The sequence below is a fragment of the Saimiri boliviensis genome, chromosome 13, assembly GCF_048565385.1.
Source record: "Saimiri boliviensis isolate mSaiBol1 chromosome 13, mSaiBol1.pri, whole genome shotgun sequence".
Classification (NCBI taxonomy): Eukaryota; Metazoa; Chordata; class Mammalia; order Primates; family Cebidae; genus Saimiri; species Saimiri boliviensis.
This window is the reverse complement of record NC_133461.1, coordinates 68,822,671-68,845,800: the sequence shown is the minus strand read 5'-3', so window position 1 is coordinate 68,845,800 and position 23,130 is coordinate 68,822,671. Positions and strand designations below refer to the sequence as shown.

Sequence of the window (23,130 nt, the reverse complement as noted above, 5' to 3'; positions counted from 1 at the left end):
CACTCACACCTGTAATCCTAGCACTTTGGGAGGTTGAGGTAGGCAGACCACTTGATCCCAGGAGTTCAAGACCAGCCTGGCCAACATGGCAAAACCCTCTCTACAAAAAAACGCAAAAAAATTAGCCGGGTGCGGTGACACGTGCCTGTAATCCCACCCAGCTACTCTAGATGCTGAGTTGAGAGGTTCACTTGCGCCTGAAAGGTTGAGGCTATAGTGAGCTGAGATCGCACCACTGTACTCCAGCCTGGATGACAGAGTGAGACCTTGTCTCAAAAACAGATATCTCAAGACATTGGGACATTTCCAGGGTCTGTTAAGTCCTGCATTTGTTCGGTAAATGTTATTAACCTGTTCCCTTACCTGTAAACGTCCTGTGACTAAGAATGCCTAACTTTCTGAGAATGCAGCCCAGCAAGTCTCAGCCTCATTTTACCCAGCCCATTCAAGATGGAGTTGCTCTGGTTCAAATGCCTCTGACACTGGGAGAGGCATCGAATAGACATTCCCATTCCAAAGGTACAAACAGGAAAGAAGGGATGGGTGGTGGGAGCCAAGCAAGTCCAAAACATTGCAAGGCAAATTCCATTAGATGTGTTTTTCCTCCAAGTTTCAGATATTTATTAATCAGTGCAATCCCCAACAAAGTAATCAACATGATTTAAGCATTTGGAAGAGAAATATTTCCTGGGTAAGGGGGAAATTGTGCAGATGGCTCCTGGAAGATATCCAGTCTAAGCAGGTTTATGGCGAAATGTTTCTACTTCTAAGTAGAAGTTTGGGTCTTTTGTTCTTAGTTTGCTGGAATCCATATTCACTGAGCAGAGCTTGTACTGACCATTGGGACCCGGCTGCTTCCAGGGCTCTGGGTTATTCCTCCTGTCCCAGCTGACATTTGGATTGAACAATGCCGGGTGCAAGATGGACCATGCTCCTCTATACCTGCAGCTCCAGCAAATACAAAGAGGGACTCAAGCTCAGATACTTCCTGGCCGGACTGAGGATCTGGTGGAGCAGTGTGCATCAGAGGCCTCTGGTGTAAAAGGAGAAAAGAACGAAAATGCCTGCCAAACCCTGGACTAAGTAGGCTCTGCAAATTCCACTCAATCTTAGAGCTCAAGAATGCTTCTCTTTGGCTCTGTGCTCTGCCCTCTAGACCCACTGGTGGCGGTGGTCCTACCTCTGCAGCTCTGCTGGGCGTGGGTACATAACTTTGACTCTGCTGGGCAGGACTAGTGTCTGAGGGCTCTGCCTGCCAGCATTTACTCCACCCCAGCTGGGGCTCAAGATGGCCAGCACACCACTGTGGGAACCAAAGTGATGGCCCACCCACAGGGCTCAGTGGGACTCTGGTCTCGCTCTTTGCATCCAAGATAGAGGTAGCCTTGCCCCTGGGGCCTGTGCATGGAGCTGTGGTGGGAGTGGCAGCCCTGCTGATCTCTGAATCACCTTTGAGATCTGAGGAATAGTGCATATTTGCAGCCTAAGAGCTCTATGTTCCAGTCCTGTAAGATCTAAAAAGATAGCCTTCCTTCATCCTGTGCCAACCCCATCCCTTCATGTCGGACTGGCAGTGTTTCTGCTGGGGTTGCTGATTCGGTCTGTGGTTCACACACACACTAATCTTACCAGATGGCCAGTCCGCCACACCCTTAGCCTTCTATATACACTTTCTCATTTTTTGTAATATGGACAGGTTGAGAATTTTCCAAATTTTTAAGTTATGATAACAAGTCCATCTCGAATTCATTTCTCTTCTTGCATTTTACTCGAAGCAGTCAGAAGAAAACAAGCCACTCACTCCTTCAGTATTTTGCGTAGAAATCTCCTCAGCTAAATATGCAATGTTGTCACTTCGAAGTCCTATCTTCCACAAAACACTAGAACACAGACATAGTTTGGCCTCGCCCACGTGCGCAGGACGAATTGGGGGCGGGAGAAGAGCGGGACGTCTGAGGCCTCGCGCGCCGCGCAGTTCGCCGGCGTGGACAGCAGGGGGCGCGGAGAAAGCGCACGAGCTCGCTGAGTGAGGAGAAAGGCTTCGGCCCCCAGGGCGGGTCCTCAGGGTCCCGGGAACCCGGGCGTCACCGCCGTCAGTGTGACCAGGTCAGAGAGCGCGGGTCGCCGGAGCGCAGTGTGGCCGCCGCGTAGAGGCGTCATGGGGGAGGTGCTGGCGGCGCTGGGGCGGGGGAGGCGGCCGGGGCACCACGTGGTCCCAGACAGCCGCACCCGTCCGCGGCGCCCCAGCTTCTCGGTCCAGCCCGGGCCCTGCCTGCTCCCGGCCGCGGGGACTCAGGGTGGGCGGCCCGGGGGCGACCTTGGGCCTTGGAGAGGTGAACGAGGTGACTGGGACGCTGGAGCCACCTGCGTCTCGCACCGCGGCGCCCAAATGCCCTCGTGATTTGAAGAAGAGGGAGACACAGTGGGAGCCCAAAGCATCTAAAGGCTGCGCTGCCGGGATGAAGCCACAGGCGGCCCTTGTGTCTGAAAGCGCCTTCCTCCTACGCGTGCGGGGACGGGCCTGGCAGCGGCCCACCCGGAGGAACGAAAAGCCGTGCGCCGTCACTACAGCCACGTGGGGGAAGAATGGGCATGGCTGGGGAGCGCAAAGGCCCAGGGAGAGCCCGGCGCCGACCTGGGAGGTGAGCTGGGTCGGGTGAGCCCCCACTTTACAGGTGAAATGAGGGAGACGTTCAGACGCTTAACGATTGGTTCGAGATTCCATACTTAATAAGGGGCAGATGGACACGCCCAACATAAAATGTGGGTCATCTCTTTATTATTTTATATGTATTGGCTAACAGTGATTAGCCATGCAAGAATAAATTCTAACTGTAAAATCTTCGAACAATGCAGACACGGAGAGAATCCCTTCTTAGAGTTTGCCCTTGTCAGGCAGGTGTGGAGAAACCTCCTGGGGTGGAGGTAACAAACTGTCACCAACTGCGCTGCTGACAACAGCAGAAATGTATCATTTCCCAGTGCAGGAGGCTGGAAGCCCACATTCAAGGGCTTGGAAGGGCTGGCTCCTCATAGAGGCTCTGCAGGAGCCCCTGTTTGCTGCCTCTCAGCTTCTGCTGTTCACCCCAATTGCTGTTGTCCAATGGCTTGTAGCTGTGTCACTGCAGCCACTGGCTCCATCTGCACACAGCCTCCTCTTTTCTTCTTAGAGATGGGATCTTGCTCTGTCACCCAGGCTGGAGTGCAGTGGTGCAATCACAGTTCACTGCAGCCTCAACCTCCTGGGCTTAAGCAATCCTCTTGCCTCAACTTCACCAGTAGCTGAGACTACAGGCATACACCACCATGCCTGGCTAATTTTTCTTTTATTTTGTTCATTTTTATAGAAACCTTGTCTCCCTGTGTTGCCCAGGCTGATCTTGAACTCCTGGGCTCAAGCAGTCCTCCTATCTGCCTACCAAAGTGCTGGGATTACAGGTGTGAGCCACTGTGCCTTGCCAGTTCTGAATATATCTACATAAGCATCCATCAGTCTTCAGGGCTCAGCATCCTCCCAGGGAGATGATGGTCAAGGAAGGAGGTGACTACCAGACCCATGCCAGCCCAGGGACTAGGCCTGACTCAGACGTGTGTGGCCTGACAGCATCTGGTCAGTCACTATGTCCAGTGAGCCCCAAGCCCAGCTCCACGGAGCAGCTCCAAGAGTGAGGCCGCCTCCCCTCCAACTGCTCGTCCCAGTCTCAGGTACTGTCCTCTCCCCAGCCTCAGAGGAAGCAGTTCTCTGCAGCTCCAGGGATGGTGGGGCACAGACAGAGGCTTCTCCACAGTGAGATGTGACTATGTCCGTGACCTTTCCACGGGCACAAGATAGCCAGTGTCAGCCTCCCCTGCTCACTGAGTCGGGTCCTGCAGTAACCACCCTCCCTTTGCCCCAAGGGCATCTGCTGCCCCACTGCTCAGACTTCAGTGGGTCTGGGGACACAGCATGGAGGGACATCCTCATGTGAAGACCCATCCCGCAGATACTGATGGAGGATCGGGGATTCATACCAGGACCATGTCCTCACCCTGGGCTTTCAGGAAGTGACTATGGGGACACCCTGCCCTAGCCTGGCCTCCCCTTTCCTCTGCACAGGTGATGGAAGGGTTTGCAAAGGGCCCATCAGGAGCCCCTGCGCTCTTCTTCTTTTCCACCTGCAACACAGGATGGGCCTTCGTACTGGCTTCAAACATGCTTGAGAGTCCATATGACCATCTGTGGGTGGCTCCAAGGTCCTTCTCAGGGTGGCCTGACCTGAGCTGGCCTGGACTGCATCTGTTCCTCTTCTGAGACCTCAACCTCCCCGAGTCCTCCAGATGCCCCAATCACTGACTCTAGTCTTGGCCTTGCACCTCCCCTGAGCGGCTAGAGATTCTTCCTCCCGTCACTCTTCCTGCACGGCCTTTCACCACTGCATGTATTAATAGCCAGAGCATCTGGAGAGTGCTGATCCTAGAGCACAACCCCACAATCCACCCAGCTGCCCTGAGGCTCATGAGAGGCAGAAGAGCCACCAACCTTGCTGAACCCGTTTTTGAAAATGTCCCCAGTAAAACCTGATCGGTGTCCACACTGCAGGACATTGAGTTGTTTGCATTTGCAGGTGCCCAGTGGGGACAGTTGCCTCCCCAGCCCTGAATATGGGTTTTTGGGAATGTAGACCAGCTGAACAGATCTGGGGCAGGCACACCCCCTCTTGTGTTGCTGGACAGCTCGCCCGGTTGCGGTTGTCACTGACCATTTGGAGACGGAATTACGTTGAGTATCACAGAGGTCCTGGACCTGGAAGTGTGTAGGGAGCTTTGCTGAAAGCAGAGTCCATCTCCTTGGCCCTCCTGGCTGTTTGGATGTTCGAGTCCCCTGCAGGGCATGCTCCTCATGGCTGGAGCAGTCTGGCGCCTCTCACTGGAGGCCTGTTTTCAAGCAATATTCTGCTTAGGGGATCATTTGGGGATATTGGGCTCACGTCCCATCACAGAAGGGACTCCTCTGTGGCCCAAATGCAAACTGGAGCAGTCCGAGGAGGCTGTCACCATTTTGGAACACCTGCCAGTGTGGCCCTGGGGGTGTCGACTCCTGGTCAGGAGGAAGAGCTTTCCTCCGCCTCAGTCATTTGCCCTGGACTGAGGAAGGCAGGAGGTGTTACAGGGGTGACTTCTAATGAATGACGATTTTGAATTTGTTCCTCGGCCTGGGCCTACTGAGAGGAATGGGATAGACTTTGAGATCTTGATGTTTCTTGCCCCAGAGACAAAAGAACAAAGTTGACCAAATTTTAACCCAGATGTAAAACAGGCCTTTACAATAATGTCCAGAATCTTCAATTACGTGTGGTAGAACACTTTCCCTGCTTAGAATTATAAGTAAATTATTAAAAATTATAATTACATGGTCATTTTTCTTTCCCCTAAGACAGAGAGTTGCTCTGTGGCCCAGGCTGGAGTGCAATGGTGTGATCTCAGCTCACTGCAACCTCTGCCTCCTGGGTTCAAGCAGTTCTCCTGCCTCAGCCTCCCAAGGAGCTACACGCTACCATGCCTGGCTAATTTTTGTATTTTTAGTAGACACGGGGTTTCACCATGTTGGCGAGGCTGGTCTCGAACTTCTGACTTCATGATCTGCCCACTTTGGCTTTCCAAAGTGCTGGTATTAGAGGTGTGAGCCACCACTTCCGGTCTAAATGCATATTTTTAAGTGAAAAAAGTCAATAGGAAAAGGCTATATACACTATAATTCCAGCAATATGGCATTCTGGAAAAGACAGAATTATAGTGACAGTAAAAAGATCGGTGGTTATCAAAGCTCAGAAGTAGGGAAGGAGTGCTAACAGGAGTTTTTAGGGCAGTGAATCTATTCAGTGCATAATGGTGGGTCCCTGACGTCATGCATTTGGCAAAACCCACAGGACTGTGCAACACAAAGAATGACCCTTACTAACATAAGCCACAGACTTTAATATTAACATGTCAATATTTATTAATCAATATTGGTTTCTACAATTTTATCAAATGTACAACATGAATGTGAGATGTTAAAATCGTGAAGACTGTGGCCTGAGGTGGGAGGGAATCTATGGGAACTCTAGGTACTTACTGCTCACTTCTGTAAACCTAAAACCATTATAAAAATAAAGGATATTAATATTAAAAACTAATAGGAAAAGTAATTACTAGGTCCTAACTGTGTGTGTGTATGTGTGTGTGTGTGTACACACACATATATTCATACATATGTGTATCTATATATATACACACACGAATGATTTATTTTACCCAAAGGTGGGAGATTATGCCTTAAATAAACTGTGAATGATGTTAGATTAATAAATACTAATTAGCATTCAAAAAAATGAAAGGAAAATTGATCAGATGGGCATCAGACTAGAAAACAATAGTTGCCATGTAAAGAGGTATCATGCAGGATAGATAAGAAGCATTTCACATTGGCAGTAACAACAGAAAAATACATCCAAATGTAAGAAACAGACAACTTATGAGGCAAAATGAATAGGTACAGAGGACGTTACGTCTCGTAATTTGTACCTGAAACAAGAATATGGAAATAAAACCTATAGAGAGTGGTGGTGAGCCGAGCTGGTGCGGGGGCTGGGGCATCCAGGGTAAGGAGACTGCAGGTGTGGAGGCCTGGAGGCTGGGGCAGTGGGGGCGGGTGAGGCCAGCAGGTGCTTGAGCTCTTGACCCCAAATCCCCGCTCCACTACCAAAGTAGCCTCCTAATGGCCAACAAGTTCAGCCTAGTTATATGCACATGGGTGAAGTGGTGGGCCCTCAGGAAAGTGACCTCAAACCGCAGGGTGTCTGAGAGAGCTCTGAGAAAGGGCCAGGGTGTCAGGCGGAAGTGCCCTCCTACCCCTGGACTCCGCAGTCCTTCCTAGGGGCCACATGGGCCTCTAAGGAGCTTCTGGTAGCTTCCACTTTGGGTTTAACTGCCTCTTGTCTCAAGTTGTGGCCTCTTTCCAAAGACAAAGACACTTTCCTGTGTCCTCATCAGTTCTTCTTGCCACTCTAGTCACTGTGGGCCTCACTGGTTTGTGGTGCAATTTTCCATTTTGGATTCATAATGCTCGGTACATTTTATATGCTTATCGGGCATTTATACAGACTCTGGCCGCGTGGCTTTATGACGCTCTTCCTACTTTTCACAGAGCAGCCCCTCCTGGTTCCACCTGCATGGCCGCTGCTCTTCTTCCTGCGCCCTCCACGCTGACCCTTGATACCACCACTCACAAGGGACAGGAAAGACCCCCAGGACTGGTGGCAGCACCCTGTGCCTCTGGCACTCCAGTGGGCACCGTGGGCTGGGCTCTGCAGAGCAAGATAGGCCACACCCCACCCTCACCAGACTTCCAGTGTGGAGTTCCCTGGAGAGAGCCCTGCCCACAGACATCCTGCAGGGCAGGCTAGCACCAAAACCCAGCCCAGTCTCTTGTATGATCACTTCTCAAAAGATGATAACCAATAAAACCCAAGTATTTGAGATTTGGTGGTGGCAGAGGCAGAAAAGAGCAGGTCCTGAGGGAAAGATAATCTTTGAGAAGCAAAGCAAGAAAAGATGACAAACAAAACTCAAAGGCCATAGACATCATCACTTTTTTTTTACTGTCATTAACATAAACATAACATATATATGTGTGTATATATATATATATATATATATATATATATATATATTTTTTTTTTTTTTTTTAAATTTCATTCCCCTCTTCTTTCCCTGGTCTCCAAAGCTGCAGGCCTGGGTGGACTGTTCCTGAGAAGCCACTTCCATGGTGTCCCTTCTCCAGGGTGCCCATCTACCTGGAGCGTCGTCATCATCGCTGCTGGAATCATGTCTCCTGTTGCCAATCCAAGCTCTGAAGACATAAGCACTGGCAAGAAAGGTGTCACTCAGAGGGGCTCACTCATCCTCCCTGCTGCAGAGGAGGCCACGCCAGCTGCCACAGCAACTCTCAGCTCCATCCTCTGCTTTCTCAGAACTTACCTCAGCTTGCTGGAGTCAGAGGCTTTCAACAAGTTGCTGCTCACATTTGCAAACATTCACACCAAGAGAGGTGTGAATTTCCACCTGCCACTCCCCTCTCCTCCAGATCACTGTAGCTCTCCCCACCAGCCTTATCAATGTCAGGCTCCAATCCTGCCAGGCAGTGTTCAGGTCGGTGATTCACAAACAGACCCTGTGCCAGGCTGGAGCTGCTGCCACAAGCCTGTTCTGCACTCCCTCTGTGTTGCGAGTGCAGGGCTACTGGGCGCTGGAAATGTGCCTGGTGTGATGAGGGACTAGAGATTAAATTTTAAAATTAAATACAAATACCTCTGGTTAATGACAGTGGCACGAGGCAGCCCAGCACTGGGATTCAGAGATGAGGGAGAATTCACCTCACTGCCCCTGGGTTTTCCTTCCAGCGTAGCCATCAATGGCCTAGTATTATCTTTCATCTAACAGGTACTTCCTGAGCACAGGCACAAGTACCAGGCACTCTGTGAGGCCTCAGGGGTGCTAAACACCGAGTCATATCCAGGTTCTAGAGGGGTTCACAGCTGGGGGTGATGTGTAAACGGAGGGAAGGACACATCCAGAAAATCTTGTGCTGGAAAATGAGGGCATTTGGAGCGAGGGGAGGGGACACCCCACTGTCCCGAGGAGCCCACCCACCCAGCTGAGTTTGGCTTTTAATTCACCTTTCTTGCGATGTCTCTTGCTCAATTTGCTGTCATGATTGTCCTGATTAAAAGAGAACAGTTTGTGTTCCCTCTGTTTCCAGAAGTGTGGGTGCAAGATTTGAATTACTTCTATTTGAAATATGCAATAGACTCAGAGGGAGACAGTAAGCATGGAAGTCTGCATATGGAAAAATATTGTGTTACTTTGTTTTTATTTGATGGTTGCTTTTGGTACAGTGCATGTATATTACATGTACACTACAGGTACACGTTGTTGCCTTCTTGCAAAATCTGTGTTACCACCACCCAGATATAAACACCTGGCAGCCCCTCTTTGGCTAACTCCCAGGCAGTAACACCCAAGAGACACTCACTATTCTGGTCATGATCAACATATATTAAATCAATTTAAAATAAATACATTTATTTTTAAAAATTATATAAATGGAAGCCTACAGTATGTACTCTTTTGTTTCTGATTGAAAATTATATGTAAATATCGTGTAAATTCCACCTACGCTACACTGTCATGAAACATTCATCATTTTGTACTGCTTTTTCCTGTCCATATATAACATCTACATTGTAGGAAGTTGGTGCAATGAGTTTACATCCTCTGTTTTACATTCACTGTTTATCATGATAGTTGCGTGAAGCGATGCTGCTATAAAGCCCCCCAGGTGGACACCAACATCCTTGCCTCGTGCATGTCTTTTGGACATAGGTAGCAGGAGTGGGACTGTAGGGTCACAGCTACCGATTACTGTAGTATGCCCTAGAAAGCCATTTATCAAGGTGGTTGGAACGAAGTATGTTCCCAGAGTCATATGTGACAGCTCAGCTCCTCCACAACCTCACCAACCCTCTGCATTTTTCTCTCTGATCACATGTCTATGTTGGTGGCGATAGGTGTGAGAAACTCTGTGCCACTTCCTGTGTCCCTGAACGATGCCTTACAAGTTAACTGGAGAGCGTGAAGCCCAGCCCACCTGAGCTCGCAGCTACTTAGCCCAGGAGGCTATGAATGTGGCTTCCAGGTTCTCCCACTTCCGTGATAGGATGGGCCTGCACGTCCCTCCAGCCTCGGCCCCCGGATGACACTTTTTGTCATAGTCCAGGGTGAAACTATGCATTCTGCTAATCACTTGTGACTGAGTGCACTTTCATAGGCTTTACTATGCCAAACTTGCTGAAGTTTCTATGAATATGACAGACAAAAGTGAGTACATGGTGGGTTATTCTCTCTGAGAAACCACACAGACTTATGAGTTCCTGCATGACTATTTAAGGTGTTTTGTTCAAAGAAGGACCTAACAGGTAAAGTTGCCCAGGAGTACCAAACAATGGAAAGATATTTTCAAGGGCTATTGAGAATTCAGAAAAAAATAGAAAAAACAAATAAAGTGGAAACCTAATTAAAAATGGGCAAATATCACAATAAAGCATCACAGAAGGCAAATATGGATGAATGACAGTCACACGAACATGGGTTCAGATTCACCTGAGGCAAAAGGAGCAGCTGTGGAGGAGCCCAGCATGTCTGTGTGGAAGGCTCCATCCAGGAAGAGCGAAGGGAAAGCAAAGGAGCTTGGGGCAGGAGTGTGATGGGAGTGGCGGAAGCAGTCAAAGCTCCTTGAGCTGGCAGCAGAAAGAGGGATGGAGGTCTGCCAGCCAGCAGGGCCTGGGCAAGCAAAACCTGTGGGTTCCTGTGGATACTCCAGAACTGCACACTTATTTCTGAGTCAGGCATGAAACCAGTGAGTGCTGAGCAGACAACTAATGTTGCAATAAAAAAAAAAATAAATTGCCAGTTAGGTTGTGGGGAATCAAACTCTCACTCACAACTGGGAGTATTCAGGAGGTCAATCATCCTGAGGGGTTTCCTCAGCACACTGTAACATTAAGTGTGCACCCTCTATGCACCAAGCCCTCTCTCGTTCAGAGGCAGAGGGAAAGATAAAGGAGGAAGTCCTCATCATAGGAGGTAGCTGGTATCCAACCTGGATGCTTGGCACAAGAGGGTTTATAAGGAAAGAGTAGTTGACGCAATGCTGACCAGTTGGAAGTCATGGAAGAGGCTCACATGCACACATGGATAAAATTAAATGTATAATTATGAGTTTAAATCTTAGAAAAAATAAAAAATAACCACCTGAGGCCTAAAGGGGGAACATCATTTTAATGCAAAAATGCAAAGACACTTTATGAATTCTTTAAGTGTCTGTAGAGATTATTTGGAAGAGTGATCCACATTATTTACACTTGGGTTGGTGACTCAGGGATGGACGGAAACATGATCTGAAATAGTTACAAAGGAAAAACATAGATAAAAGAGAGGCTGATGAGAGTGTGGTATGAGCAAACTCTGTGCTTGTGGGTCCCAGGAAACATGGACAGAGAAAATGGCACACACGCCCAGCTGGTGCTGCTGGAAGGCAGTCTGTGGCCACTTTCAGTGAGAGGGACCTCCTCTCCACTGACAGCACCACACATGAGCCCAGGGTAACACTCCTCATTGCAGGTAAGCCGATCTCCTTTGTTATCAATACCAGGGCTACCTACTCCACCCTTCCTGAGCATTTAGGACCCCTCTCTGCCTCCCCAGTCACCATAGTGGGAGTAACAGGCTTAGAACACCGGCCATTAGTTACCCAGCCTCTCTCTTGCACCCTACACTGTGTCCATTTCTCACACAAATTTCTGGTCATACCTCAGTGCCCTCTTCCCCTACTAGGGAGAGACATACTATCTAAGTTCAAAACCACCCTAACATTTAGTATCGTCTCTCCAGCCCGTCACTTTTTGCTGCAAGTGGCCCCAGACCCTCTCCCTACCCCTCCAAAGTCCCCTCTACCCCCCAATTTGGTTAACCCCTCTGGGTGGGATGTAGCCTCACCCTCCATAGCTACACATCACCCCGCCATTCTTATAAAACTTAAGGACCCCTCCCTGTTCCCCAACGTTCCTCAGTACCCAGTTGCTTTAGCCCACTTGCGAGGGCTAAAGCCGATAATTACCAGACTTCTCCAGTCCCATCTCCTGTGCCCTACCCACTCACCCTATCATACACCCATTCTACCTGTCAAAAAGGCCAATGGCTCCTATGGCTCAGTCCAAGACCTTAGAGCCATTAACTTGGCTGTCCTACCTGTACACCCTGCAGTACTCAACCCATATACTCTTCTGTCCACCATTCCGGCAGCTACTCACTTTTTTTTTCGGTCTTAGACCTCAAAGACGCCTTTTTCACCATTCCCCTACATCCCTCCTGCCAAGACCTTTTCGCTTTCACTTGGATGGACCCAGACAACCACCACACCCAACAGCTCACCTGGATGGTCTTGCCCCAGGGCTTCTGGGACAGACCCAATTTCTTTGGGCAGTCTCTAGCCAAAGATCTCTCACAGCTCTCCCTAAACCCCAGTACCCTCATCCAGTATGTGGACGATCTCCTTCCCTGCAGCCCCTCTTACGAGGACTCCCAACAGCACACCATCCTCCTTTTAAACTTCCTGGCCACCAGAGGATACAAAGTCTCACCCCTAAAGGCCCAAATATCCTTACAAGAGGTCACTTATCTAGGAGTCCTACTCACCACTACTACCAGGGCTATAACAACTGACCGCAAAAGCCTCATCTCCCAATTACCAACCCCAAACACCAAAGGAGAAATTCTCTGCTTCCTGGGACTCGGGATATCTCCGCCTATGGGTCCCTAATTGCAGTATTCTGGCTAAACCATTATATGAGGTCGCAAAGGGAGACCCCGCTATTGCCCCATACCCTACAAGTCCAATACATACTGCCTTCCAAAACTAAAAACTTCTCTAGTCACAGTCACAGTCTCTCCCTCCCCAACCTGTCCCTCCCTTTCATTCTGTATGTCACAGAGTCTGAGGATATTGCAATTGAGGTCCTGGGACAAGGAGCCGATAACCTCTTCACCCCTGTCAAATACATCTCAAAACAGCTAGATACCACCACCAGAGGGTGGGCACCATGTTTACAGGCCCTCACTGCAGCCACCCTCCTGGCTCAAGAAAGCACCAAGCTAACATTTGGGCAAAACTCCGCCATTCGTTCTCCACATCACTTTCAAGACCTGTTCACCCACAGAGCCATGTCAACCCTCTCTCCGTCCCGAACCCAATTAGTCCACTTAACCTTCACTGACAACTCCCAATTCTCCTTTGAGCCATGCCCCCCTTTAAACTCAGCTTTTCTAATCCGTAAACAAGCCAACCCTCCACAACACAGCTGCACTGAGGCCCGAGACCTTTTCCTTAATCCTTTCCCACACATCCTTCCTCACCCCATCGATCAACCACATTACACTTGGTTCACTGACGGCAGTGCAACATCCAAAGACAACCCCAAGGTGGGTTATGCCACAGTAAGTGAAAAACACACCATTGAGGCAGCTCCCCTCCCCCCTGGCACCACCTCCCAACAGGCGGAACTGGTTGCCCTAACGTGAGCCCTCACTTTAACAAAGGATCTCAGGATTAACATATGCACAGACTCCAACTACACCCACCACATTCTGCACCCCTGCACTGCAATCTAGATAGAAAGGGGACATATGACTACCCAAGGTGGGGTCCATTAAAAACGGCCACCGCATCAGGCAGTTACTCGAAGCGGCCCAACTCCCCAAGGAGGCAGGCATCATCCACCGCCGAGGTCATCAAACCACAAGTGATCCCATCACCCTTGGCAATCATAAAGCAGATCAGGCAGCCAAACAAGCAGCCCACACCTCTACCTGCCTCCCCACAGCACCGGCCAAAACATTCATTGTGGCCCCTGCTACCACCCCCAGGTACACCCCCTAGGAGGTACAACAGCTCCAGCAACTAGGGGTCACCCAGCAGGAGGAATGGTACCTCTTTTCAGGACGATATGCCCTCCCCAATGATCAGGCTGAACAAATACTTCTGGACCTCCACAACACTATGCACCTAGGGGCTGAACCCTTACTGCGCCTTCTCCAACCTGTCTACTACCAACCCCACATGAACAAACACATGACCCACAATTGCCCTTTATGTGCATGCTGCTCTACCCAGGGAGGTCTCCAAGTCCGCTCTTTCCCCACCCATCAGGCCACAGGATATATTCCAGGGCAAGACTGGCAAATAGACTTCACTCATATGCCTCCCCACAAAACGTTAAAGTACCTCCTCACTCTTGCGGACACTTTCTCAGAATGGATGGAGGCCTTTCCCTCATCCATGGAGGACATGGCAGCCGTCACACAAGCCCTCGTTTCAGAAATCATTCCCCGATTTGGCCTTCCAAGTAGTCCACAATCTGACCATGGCCCTGCGTTTCTCTCCCAAACAACCCAACTCACAGCCTGATTCTTAAACATCAAATGGAACCTGCACATTCTCTACAGACCTGTAACTTTACCCTCCAACTGCTGCCCTCCTCTGACTACGTTACCTACAGTGTTTACCTTACTCAACTGCCAAAGTCAACCCTGTACTGCTTTACCTCATTTCCTTCCCTAGGGGCCTTCGCCAACGCCCCCTCACTCCTCAATAAGAACTCAGGATTTTGCATGGGCCAACACATGGGGTGCAAAAACATGCACCCCTGGGTCACTTGTCCCAAGCCCTCCACTAGCACGTGCCACCTAATCCCAACCTTCCAAATCCTCTCCGAATGGATCCTAGTAGATACCCCAAATTATGTCCTAGAGTGGGAAAACAAAAAGCAGGGGCCAAGTCAGGTTGCTCCCCACTCCCAGTTCCCTCTCCTAAAGGGAGCTGCAATGGTTGGTACCTCACATATATGGGATACCGCTGACAGCCAAATGACTCCTGTTCTCAGCATCCACCCCCAGTTCTGCCTCAACAGCGAGGAAGTCCTATTCTTCCTATGCGGCACCTCCACTTATCTCTGTCTACCCACCAATTGGACTGGCATCTGTACCTTAGCTCTCATCTCCCCCAAGGTAAATATTGCCCCTGGAAACCAATACATCCCCGTCCCAGTTAGCACCCATGCCAGGCCACAGAGAGCCGTCACCCTCATTCCCGTTAGCTGGCTTGGGTATAGCCACAGGCGTCGGCTCACGGGTAGCAGGCCTAGCAACATCTCTATCCTACTTCTTTTCCCTATCCAAAGAGCTGGCCCACAGCCTGGAGGACACAGCCAAATCACTGGTGACCCTCCAATCCCAAATGGACTCCCTTGCCGCCATAGTTCTCCAAAATCAAAGAGGCCTTGACCTCCTCACCGCAGCAAAAGGGGGATTATGTGCTTTCCTCGGGGAAGAGTGCTGCTTTTACACCGACCAGGCAGGGCTAGTACAACATACAGCAAACAGGCTCACTGAGAAAGCTTCCAACATCAGAAAACAAATGACAGACTCCTGGGCCTCTCGGTCCTCCCTCTGGAAGGGGGTACCTCGGCTACTTCCCCTCCTAGGCCCCTTCTCAATCCGAATTCTACTCCTCTTGTTCGGCCCAAGTCTTGTCCACTGTCTCTCAAAATTTTTGCAGGAACACATGAAGGCCTTCACCAACCATACAGTCTCCAAGCTTTTCATGATTGGAGGGCATCAACTCTTCAAACCCGGTGGCACCGAAGAGTACCATCCTCCTACAACCACCTCGTCAACCCTGGCCCCGCTCAGCAGGAAGTAGCCAGAACAACTGTTGCCCCCTTGCCACAACCCTCTCGCCCCCTTACCCTATCCCTTTAAAGGTGGGAATGACAGAACTTACTCCATTTTAACCCCAGCTGCCACCTGATAACTACCTCAAGTTCCTCAAAGTTTAGAATGACTCCCTCCCAGGGGACTTTCCACCTCAGATGTCCCCCAACCCCTCCCCTCTCGCGCCACCTAGGATGTTCCCAACCCCTCCCGTCTCATGCAACCCCCTACCCACACTGGTTGCATCAGCCTGCTTGCAGGCCGTAAAACTCTCCCTCGCCAAGCTGCAAGCACTGCGTGCCATTTTTGGGTGCAGCCCGGCAGCTCTCGTTCTGTTCTCAATAAAGCTTGTTCCAGCACCTGGTGTTTTGGCCCTTCCTAATCTCTATCAGAGAGAAAGAGAGCTAAGAAGAAGGTGTCACACACTTTTAAGCCATCATGTCTCAGGAGAACTCACTATCATCAGAACAGCAAGGGAAAAATCTGACCCCATGATCTGATCACCTCCTACCAGGTCCCTCCTCCAATTTGACATGAGATTGGAGACAGGGGGACACAAATCTAAACCATATTATTTGGTACACTGAGACTAGAACTAGCCACATGATCCACCAATTCCACTGTGGAATATGTATCCAAAAGTAAGGAAATCAATACCTCTAAGAGAGATCTGCACTCCCAGGTTCGTCACAGTGCTAATCACAGCAGCCAAAATATGCCAGCAACCTAAATGCTCATTTTAGGAATTAATGGATAAAGGAAATGTGGTACAGAGTAAGAATATTGTGCAGCCATAGAAAAGAATAATATCCTGTCATTTGCAGCCACATGGATAGAATGGGAGGTCATTATGTTTAATAAAATAAGCCAAAGCAGAAAGACACATTGTACATGTTCTCACTCATGTGAGTGCAACAAAAGTGGGTCTCCAGAAGATGTAGGGTAGATCGGTGGTTACCAGAGGCTGGGATGAGGGGTAGGAGAAGAGATAAATAGAAGTTGATTGATGGCTGCAAATATACTGTTTGACAGCAGAGGTGAGGCCTAGTGTTAGATAGCTCCATAGGATGACTACTGTTTACAATAATATATTGTATTATTTCAAAAGGGGTAGAAAGAATTATGCTAGCATAAAAAAAGGACATTTTGCTGGCATAAAAAATGACAAATATTTAAGGCAATCAGCATGCCAGGTACACTGACTGATGTGATTTCTACAAATTATAGAAATGTATCAAATTATCACATGTACCCTGAAAAAAAATTGTATACTCTCAGTCACAATCATAATTACTGAAACCATATTATCTGCTCACCAGACAAATTAGAATTAACCCTTACAAATAGGGATTTTTAAAACATAGGTTGGAAAACCTGAGAAAACAAAGCCCAGACACTGAGTAGCTTACAGAAATAAATCACACACCAAATTAGAAATGTGCTAGGTGAAGGATATTACAAATATAAAAATGTTAAATACAAAATCAAAACTTGTGTAATACAACCAAAACACTATCTGAAAGTTACCCATGGTTTCTACATATTTCTGGTAACAAAATGAGTTAAGTATTTGATCCCAGAAGCTAGATGAAGAATTGAAAAGAACAGTTGAAGAGAATTACAAAAGCAAAATACAACTTAACCTAGAAATAAATGAACAAAGATTATCTTTTTTTTTCCTTTTTTGAGACAAGGGTCTGATTCTTTCATCCAGGCTGGAGTGCAGTGGTACAATCTCATCTACTACAACCTCTTTCTCCTGGGCTCAGGTGATTCTCCCACTTCAGCCTTCCAAGTAGATGGGACTACAGGCCTCTGCCACCATGTCTGGCCAATTTTTGTTTTGTTTTGTAGAGACAGGGTTTTGATATGTTGCCCAGGCTGGTCTCGAACTCCTGGGCTCAGGTGATCCGCCTGCCTCAGCCTCCCAGAGTACAGGGATTATGTGCGTGAGCCACTGCACCCAGCCAGGAGTCTATTTTCAACAGACTTCAAGAACATGCAATGAAGAGGTCACACTCTCTTCCATAGTCAGCATTGGGAAAAATGGATATACCCACATGCCACAGAGTAAAATGAGAGGCTCCTCTCACACTGTATTAAAACACACACACACACACACACACACACACACACACACACACACACACAAATGAATTGAAAACTTAAACATAAGACTTCAAACTGTAGAGCTACTAGAAGAAAGAGCTCTTCAAACTGTAGAGCTACTACACTGACCTGGGCAATGATTTTTTAGAAATGACCCGCAAAGCACAGGCAACAAAAGCAGAAATAGACAAATGAAATTACATCCAACAAAAAAGCTCCTTAAACAGCAGCCAAGGAAACAATCAACAGAGTGGATAGGCCGACAACAGGAATTTTCCCCGAGAGCGGCCCGGGCTCAGTTCAGCTGCTGTCCAGACCCGGATCGGAGACAGTGCAGCCTCCAGACGTTCTCCTGCCGCTCGCCCGCCAGTCCGAGCGCCCCAGCCCTCCCGCGAGGGCTCCCCGGGACGGAAGGATCCACCAGTCTGTCCGTTCTCGTGGTCGCCGTCGCCGTCGTCGTGGTGGTAGTCTCCGCCGTCGCCTGGGCCATGGCCAATTACATCCACGTCCCTCCCGGCTCCCTGGAGGTGCCCAAGCTGAACGTCACTGTCCAGGATCAGGAGGAGCAGCGCTGCCGGGAGGGGGCCCAGAGCCCCCTGCAACACCTGCGGGCTCACTGGGACCCCCAGGAGGTGACCCTGCAGCTCTTCACAGATGGAATCACAAATAAACTTATTGGCGGTTATATGGGAAATACCACGGAGGATGTAGTCCTGGTGAGAATTTATGGCAATAAGACTGAGTTATTAGTTGATCGAGATGAGGAAGTAAAGAGTTTTCGAGTGTTACAGGCTCATGGGTGTGCACCACAACTCTACTGTACCTTCAACAATGGACTATGCTATGAGTTTATACAAGGAGAAGCATTGGATCCAAAGCATGTCTGCAACCCAGCCATTTTCAGGCTAATAGCTCGTCAGCTTGCTAAAATCCATGCCATCCATGCACACAATGGCTGGATCCCCAAATCTAATCTATGGCTAAAGATGGGAAAGTATTTCTCTCTCATTCCCACAGGATTTGCAGATGAAGACATTAATAAAAGGTTCCTAAGTGATTTCCCAAGCTCTCAGATTCTTCAGGAAGAGATGACTTGGATGAAGGACCTTCAAGTCAAGGAGCCCACATCCTGGGCTCACCTGTTGTGCTTTGCCATAATAACCTATTGTGTAAGAATATAATCTGCAGTGAGAAACAAGGTGATGTACAGTTCACTGATTATGAATATTCTGGATACAACTACCTGGCATATGATATTGCAAATCATTTCAATGAATTTGCAGGTGTAAGTGATGTAGACTATAGTCTGTATCCAGATAGAGAACTACAGAGCCAGTGGCTGCGTTCTTACCTTGAAGCCTACAAAGAATTTAAGGGCTTTGGGACTGAAGTTCCTGAAAAGGAGGTGGAAATACTCTTCATTCAAGTCAGTCAGTTTGCATTGGCTTCTTATTTCTTTTGGGGGTTGTGGGCTTTAATTCAAGCCAAATACTCCACTATTGAGTTTGATTTCCTTGAGTATGCAATTGTTCGTTTTAATGAGTACTTTAAAATGAAGCCTGAGGTTACTGCATTAAAAGTGCCTGAGTAAAGAAGAGATTTCATTATTCTCCAGTGGCTGAGCAATGCTTATTAATCTTTTCTTAAGAAATCCTGCTGGGCGCGGTGGCTCAAGCCTGTAATCCCAGTACTTTGGGAGGCCGAGGCGGGTGGATCACAAGGTCAAGAGATCGAGACCATCCCGGTCAACATAGTGAGACCCCCGTCTCTACTAAAAATACAAAAAATTAGCTGGGCATGGTGGCGCGGGCCTGTAATCCCAGCTACTCAGGAGGCTGAGGCAGGAGAATTGCCTGAACCCAGGAGGCGGAGGTTGCGGTGAGCCGAGATTGCGCCATTGCACTCCAGCCTGGGTCACAAGTGCGAAATTCCGTCTCAAAAAAAAAAAAAAAGAGAGAGAAGAAATTCCAAAAAGCCAATATTAGTTAAATTCTGTTAATTTCGTTATCTTGCTTTATAAATTATGCCTCTAAACAATCAATCTATTTTTTAAATAGACTGAATGATGTCAAGAAATATACCTACTGCTATCAGTATGTGGTGGATTAGAAATGTGTTAAATCTGCAACAGGTATAAAGATGACAGTTTAAGCATTTCTTTGATAATTTAACCTATGTTTTATGTGAATTATTTATTATAAACTTAACACAATTCTGTGACTTTTTATCTGTTTCATGTTTGTTAAGTTTAAGCAATGAAAATGTCCCAGATAATTTTTTTAAGTTTAACTTTAATAAGATTAATTTCAGTAAACATTCTAATTGTTCATTGTAACCTTTTTATCTCCTGTGGTTTTTATTATGTTTCCTCTGTACCCGGTTTTTTGAGATTTATAGCATGCAGAGATGTTGAATTTCATCAAATGCTTTTTCTTTTCAGTTGATATGATTATAACACAGTTTTTGTCTGTTGATACGATGTATCACATTGCTTATGTGTTGATTGGCCCTTGCATCCCAGGGATAAATCCCACTTGATCGTGATGAATTATACATTTCTAATGTATTGTAGCATTTGATTTGCTGATATTTTGTTGAGGATTTTTGCATCAGTATTAGAGATACTGGCCTGTAGTTTCCTTTTTTGATGGCTTTGTCTGATTTTGCTATCAGGGTAATAATGGCCTCATAGAATAAGTTTGGAAGTATTCTCTCTTCTGTTTTTCAAAATAGTTTGAGGAAGATTGATACTAGTTATTTAAATGTTTGGTGTGAAGCCAGCAGCAGTGAAGCCATCAGTTCCTGCGCTTTTCTTTACTGGAAGACTTTCTGATGGCTTCAATCTCATTACTTGTTACTGATCTGTTCTGGTCTTGGATGTTTTCATGGTTCAACCTATGTAAGTTGGATGAGTCTAGGAATTGTCAATTTCTGTTATGCTTTCCAGTTTATTGGCATATAATAACCAGTTATGAGCCTTTGAATTTCTGCAGTATCAGTTTTAATGCCTCCTTTTTTTTATCTCTGATTTTAATTATTTGCATCTTCTCTGTTTTTTCTTAACCTGACTAAAAGTTTGTCAATTTTGTTTAACTTTTCAGAAAACCAACTTTTAAAAAAGTTTAATTGATCTTATGATTTTTTTGCTTTAATTTTATTTCTGCTACGATCTTTACTATTTTCTAATTTTGGATTCAGTTTGTTCTTTTCTAGTTCTTTAAGATGTATTGTTTATTTGACGTTTTTCTTCTTTTTTGATGGTAGGCACTTATAGCTACAAATTTCTACCTTTGTACTTCTTTTCATGTATCATAAGTTTTGGTATATTGTGTTTCATTACAGTTTGTTTCAAGAAAATTTTCAATTTCCATCTTAATATCTTCATTGACCCACTAGTCATTCATTCAGGAGCACATTGTTTAACTTGCATGTGATTGTACGGTTTCCAAAATTCCTCTTCTTCTTGATATCTAGTTTTATTCCTTTGTAGTCAGAGAAGATGCTTGATCTTATTTCATTATTTAAAGGTTTTAAGACTTGTTTTGTGACCTAACATATGGCCTGTGCTTGAGAATGGCCCATGTGCTGAGGAAAATAATGTATATTCTGCAGCTCTTGGGTAAAATATTCTGTAAATATGTATTAATTCCATTTAGTCTATTATTTAGATTAAGTTCATCGTTTCTTACTTTTCTGTGTGGAAGAGCTGTTAAATGCTGAAATTGCGTTGAATTGTACAGCTATCGTTGTATTGAGTTCTAGCCAACTATAATAACATTTTCTTTATATATTTGGGTGCTTCAGTGTTGAGTGCATTTATATTTACAATTACTATGTTTTCTCACTAAACTGACCCCTTTATCATTATGTGCTGGCCTTCGTTGTCTCTTCTTATAGTTTTAAAGTTTATTGTGTCTGATGTAAGTATAGTTATTTCTACTCTTTTTTTGGTTTCCGGTTTCCATTGGCAGGGAATATTTTCCTTCCCCTCATTTTCAGACTATCTGTGTCTTCATAGGTGAAGTGTGTTTCTTGTAGGCAACAGATAAATCATTGGTCTTATTTTTTTTTAATCCATTTTGCCACTTATGTCTTTTGATTCTAGAGTTCAGTCCATTTACATTCATTATTATTGTTAAGTAAGGGCTTACTCTTAATATCTTACTTGTTTTTTTGTTAGTTTTGTGGTCTTCTCTCCCTTTTTTTTCCCTTCCTGTCTTCCTTTTAGTGAAAGTGATTTTCTCTAATATGATTTAATATTTTTGCTTTTACTTTTTGTGTATATTTCATATGTTTTTTGATTTCAGGTTACCATGAGGCTTCCAGATACTATTTTATAATTTTATTTTAAGATAATAACAATACTGCTTGCATAAGCTAATAAGCGGAAAGAAGACTAATGAAGCCTGTCCACTTAAACTCTGTCCTCCTGCTTTTTTACCTTTTTTTTACTTTTTCTTTTTCTTTTTAGATTGAGTCTTGCTCTGTCCACCAGGCTGGAATGTAGTGGTGCAGTCTCAGCTCACTGCAACACTGCCTCCCAGGTTCAAGTGATTCTTGTCCCTCATCTTCCCAGTAGTTGGGATTACAGGTGTGCACCCCCACACCCTACTAATTTTTATATTTTTTTGTGGAGATGGGGTTTCACCATGTTGGTCACACTGATGAACTCCTGACCTCAGGTGCTCTTTCTATCTTGGCCTCCCAAAGGGATGATACCTCTTTCCTTTAACTTTTCGTCAGCTCCTGTAACATTTTCCCCTACTTCTAATTCCGTTGTTATGGCATAACACTATAATGTTTATCTTAAAAGTAATATTTTCCTCAAATGTAACATGATTTTGTACTTTTGGCTTTTTGATACGAATTGCTTTATGTAGCTATGAAACTCCCCACATTGTCATTAGAAGTCATATATCTCCCTGCTCAAGATAGGAGTTTTCCTGTTCACCTTTCTCTATAATACAGCGTTTTCACATGACCCTGGACACATTCTTCCTCTGTCTACTTTAATGCAAGTACCCTTTTTATCAGGTTTGACTTACAAGTTATCTAAATAAACATTCTGTAAAAAGAATAAATTACACTACAGGAGGTATTTCTTTACCTTTTTGATGACTGGCTTAAATATAAAAGATTTTACATTTTATCAGGGTAATTCCTATGTTGTCTTTATTGGTTTTTCTGATTTCTTGAGAAAGCATTAAAAGTGTTAAGGTTTTTATATCAGTGTAACTTTCTATATTGCTTTTGAGGTCTTTTGGTTATCACTGTGGCTAAATGCATAACTATTATAAAATAATAGTTTTATAATAGTTTTAAATGACCTGTGATTCTGTTTTGATCAAGCGTTTTGAACCTTCGATGTCTGCAGTAAGACATTTGGAAAACTGTATGGAAGGCATTATTAAATCATAAATAACATTGGTGTTCTTTGGGTTACATTTATGAATATGTTATTGACACAAATTTTTTGAAAATTACAGAAATTTATAAAAATCTAATGTGATATTGATCATACTTTTAACTATGTTTTCTAAAGTTGTATTTGTATAGATTTATCATTAGTCTAAGTACTCCAAGGATTTCATAACATTTACAGAAGTCTGCTGGTCCTAATTTGATGCTGTCAGTCATAATTCTGGTTATCTTCAAATGCTGCATGTAAGAGAAAAA

The 23,130-nt window shown here is 46.1% G+C and overlaps 1 long non-coding RNA gene and 1 pseudogene across 1 annotated transcript; both read left to right on the top strand.

The window, feature by feature from the left end:
- The first annotated feature begins 2,226 nt into the window (after positions 1–2,226).
- Positions 2,227–8,766, top strand: LOC141580826 (uncharacterized). Its single transcript, XR_012513189.1, has 2 exons — positions 2,227–2,642; positions 7,745–8,766. It is a non-coding gene; the product is annotated as an uncharacterized LOC141580826 (long non-coding RNA).
- Positions 8,767–17,870: 9,104 nt separating this feature from the next.
- On the top strand, positions 17,871–19,069 carry LOC104650855 (ethanolamine kinase 1 pseudogene; annotated as a pseudogene).
- Positions 19,070–23,130: the final 4,061 nt, after the last annotated feature.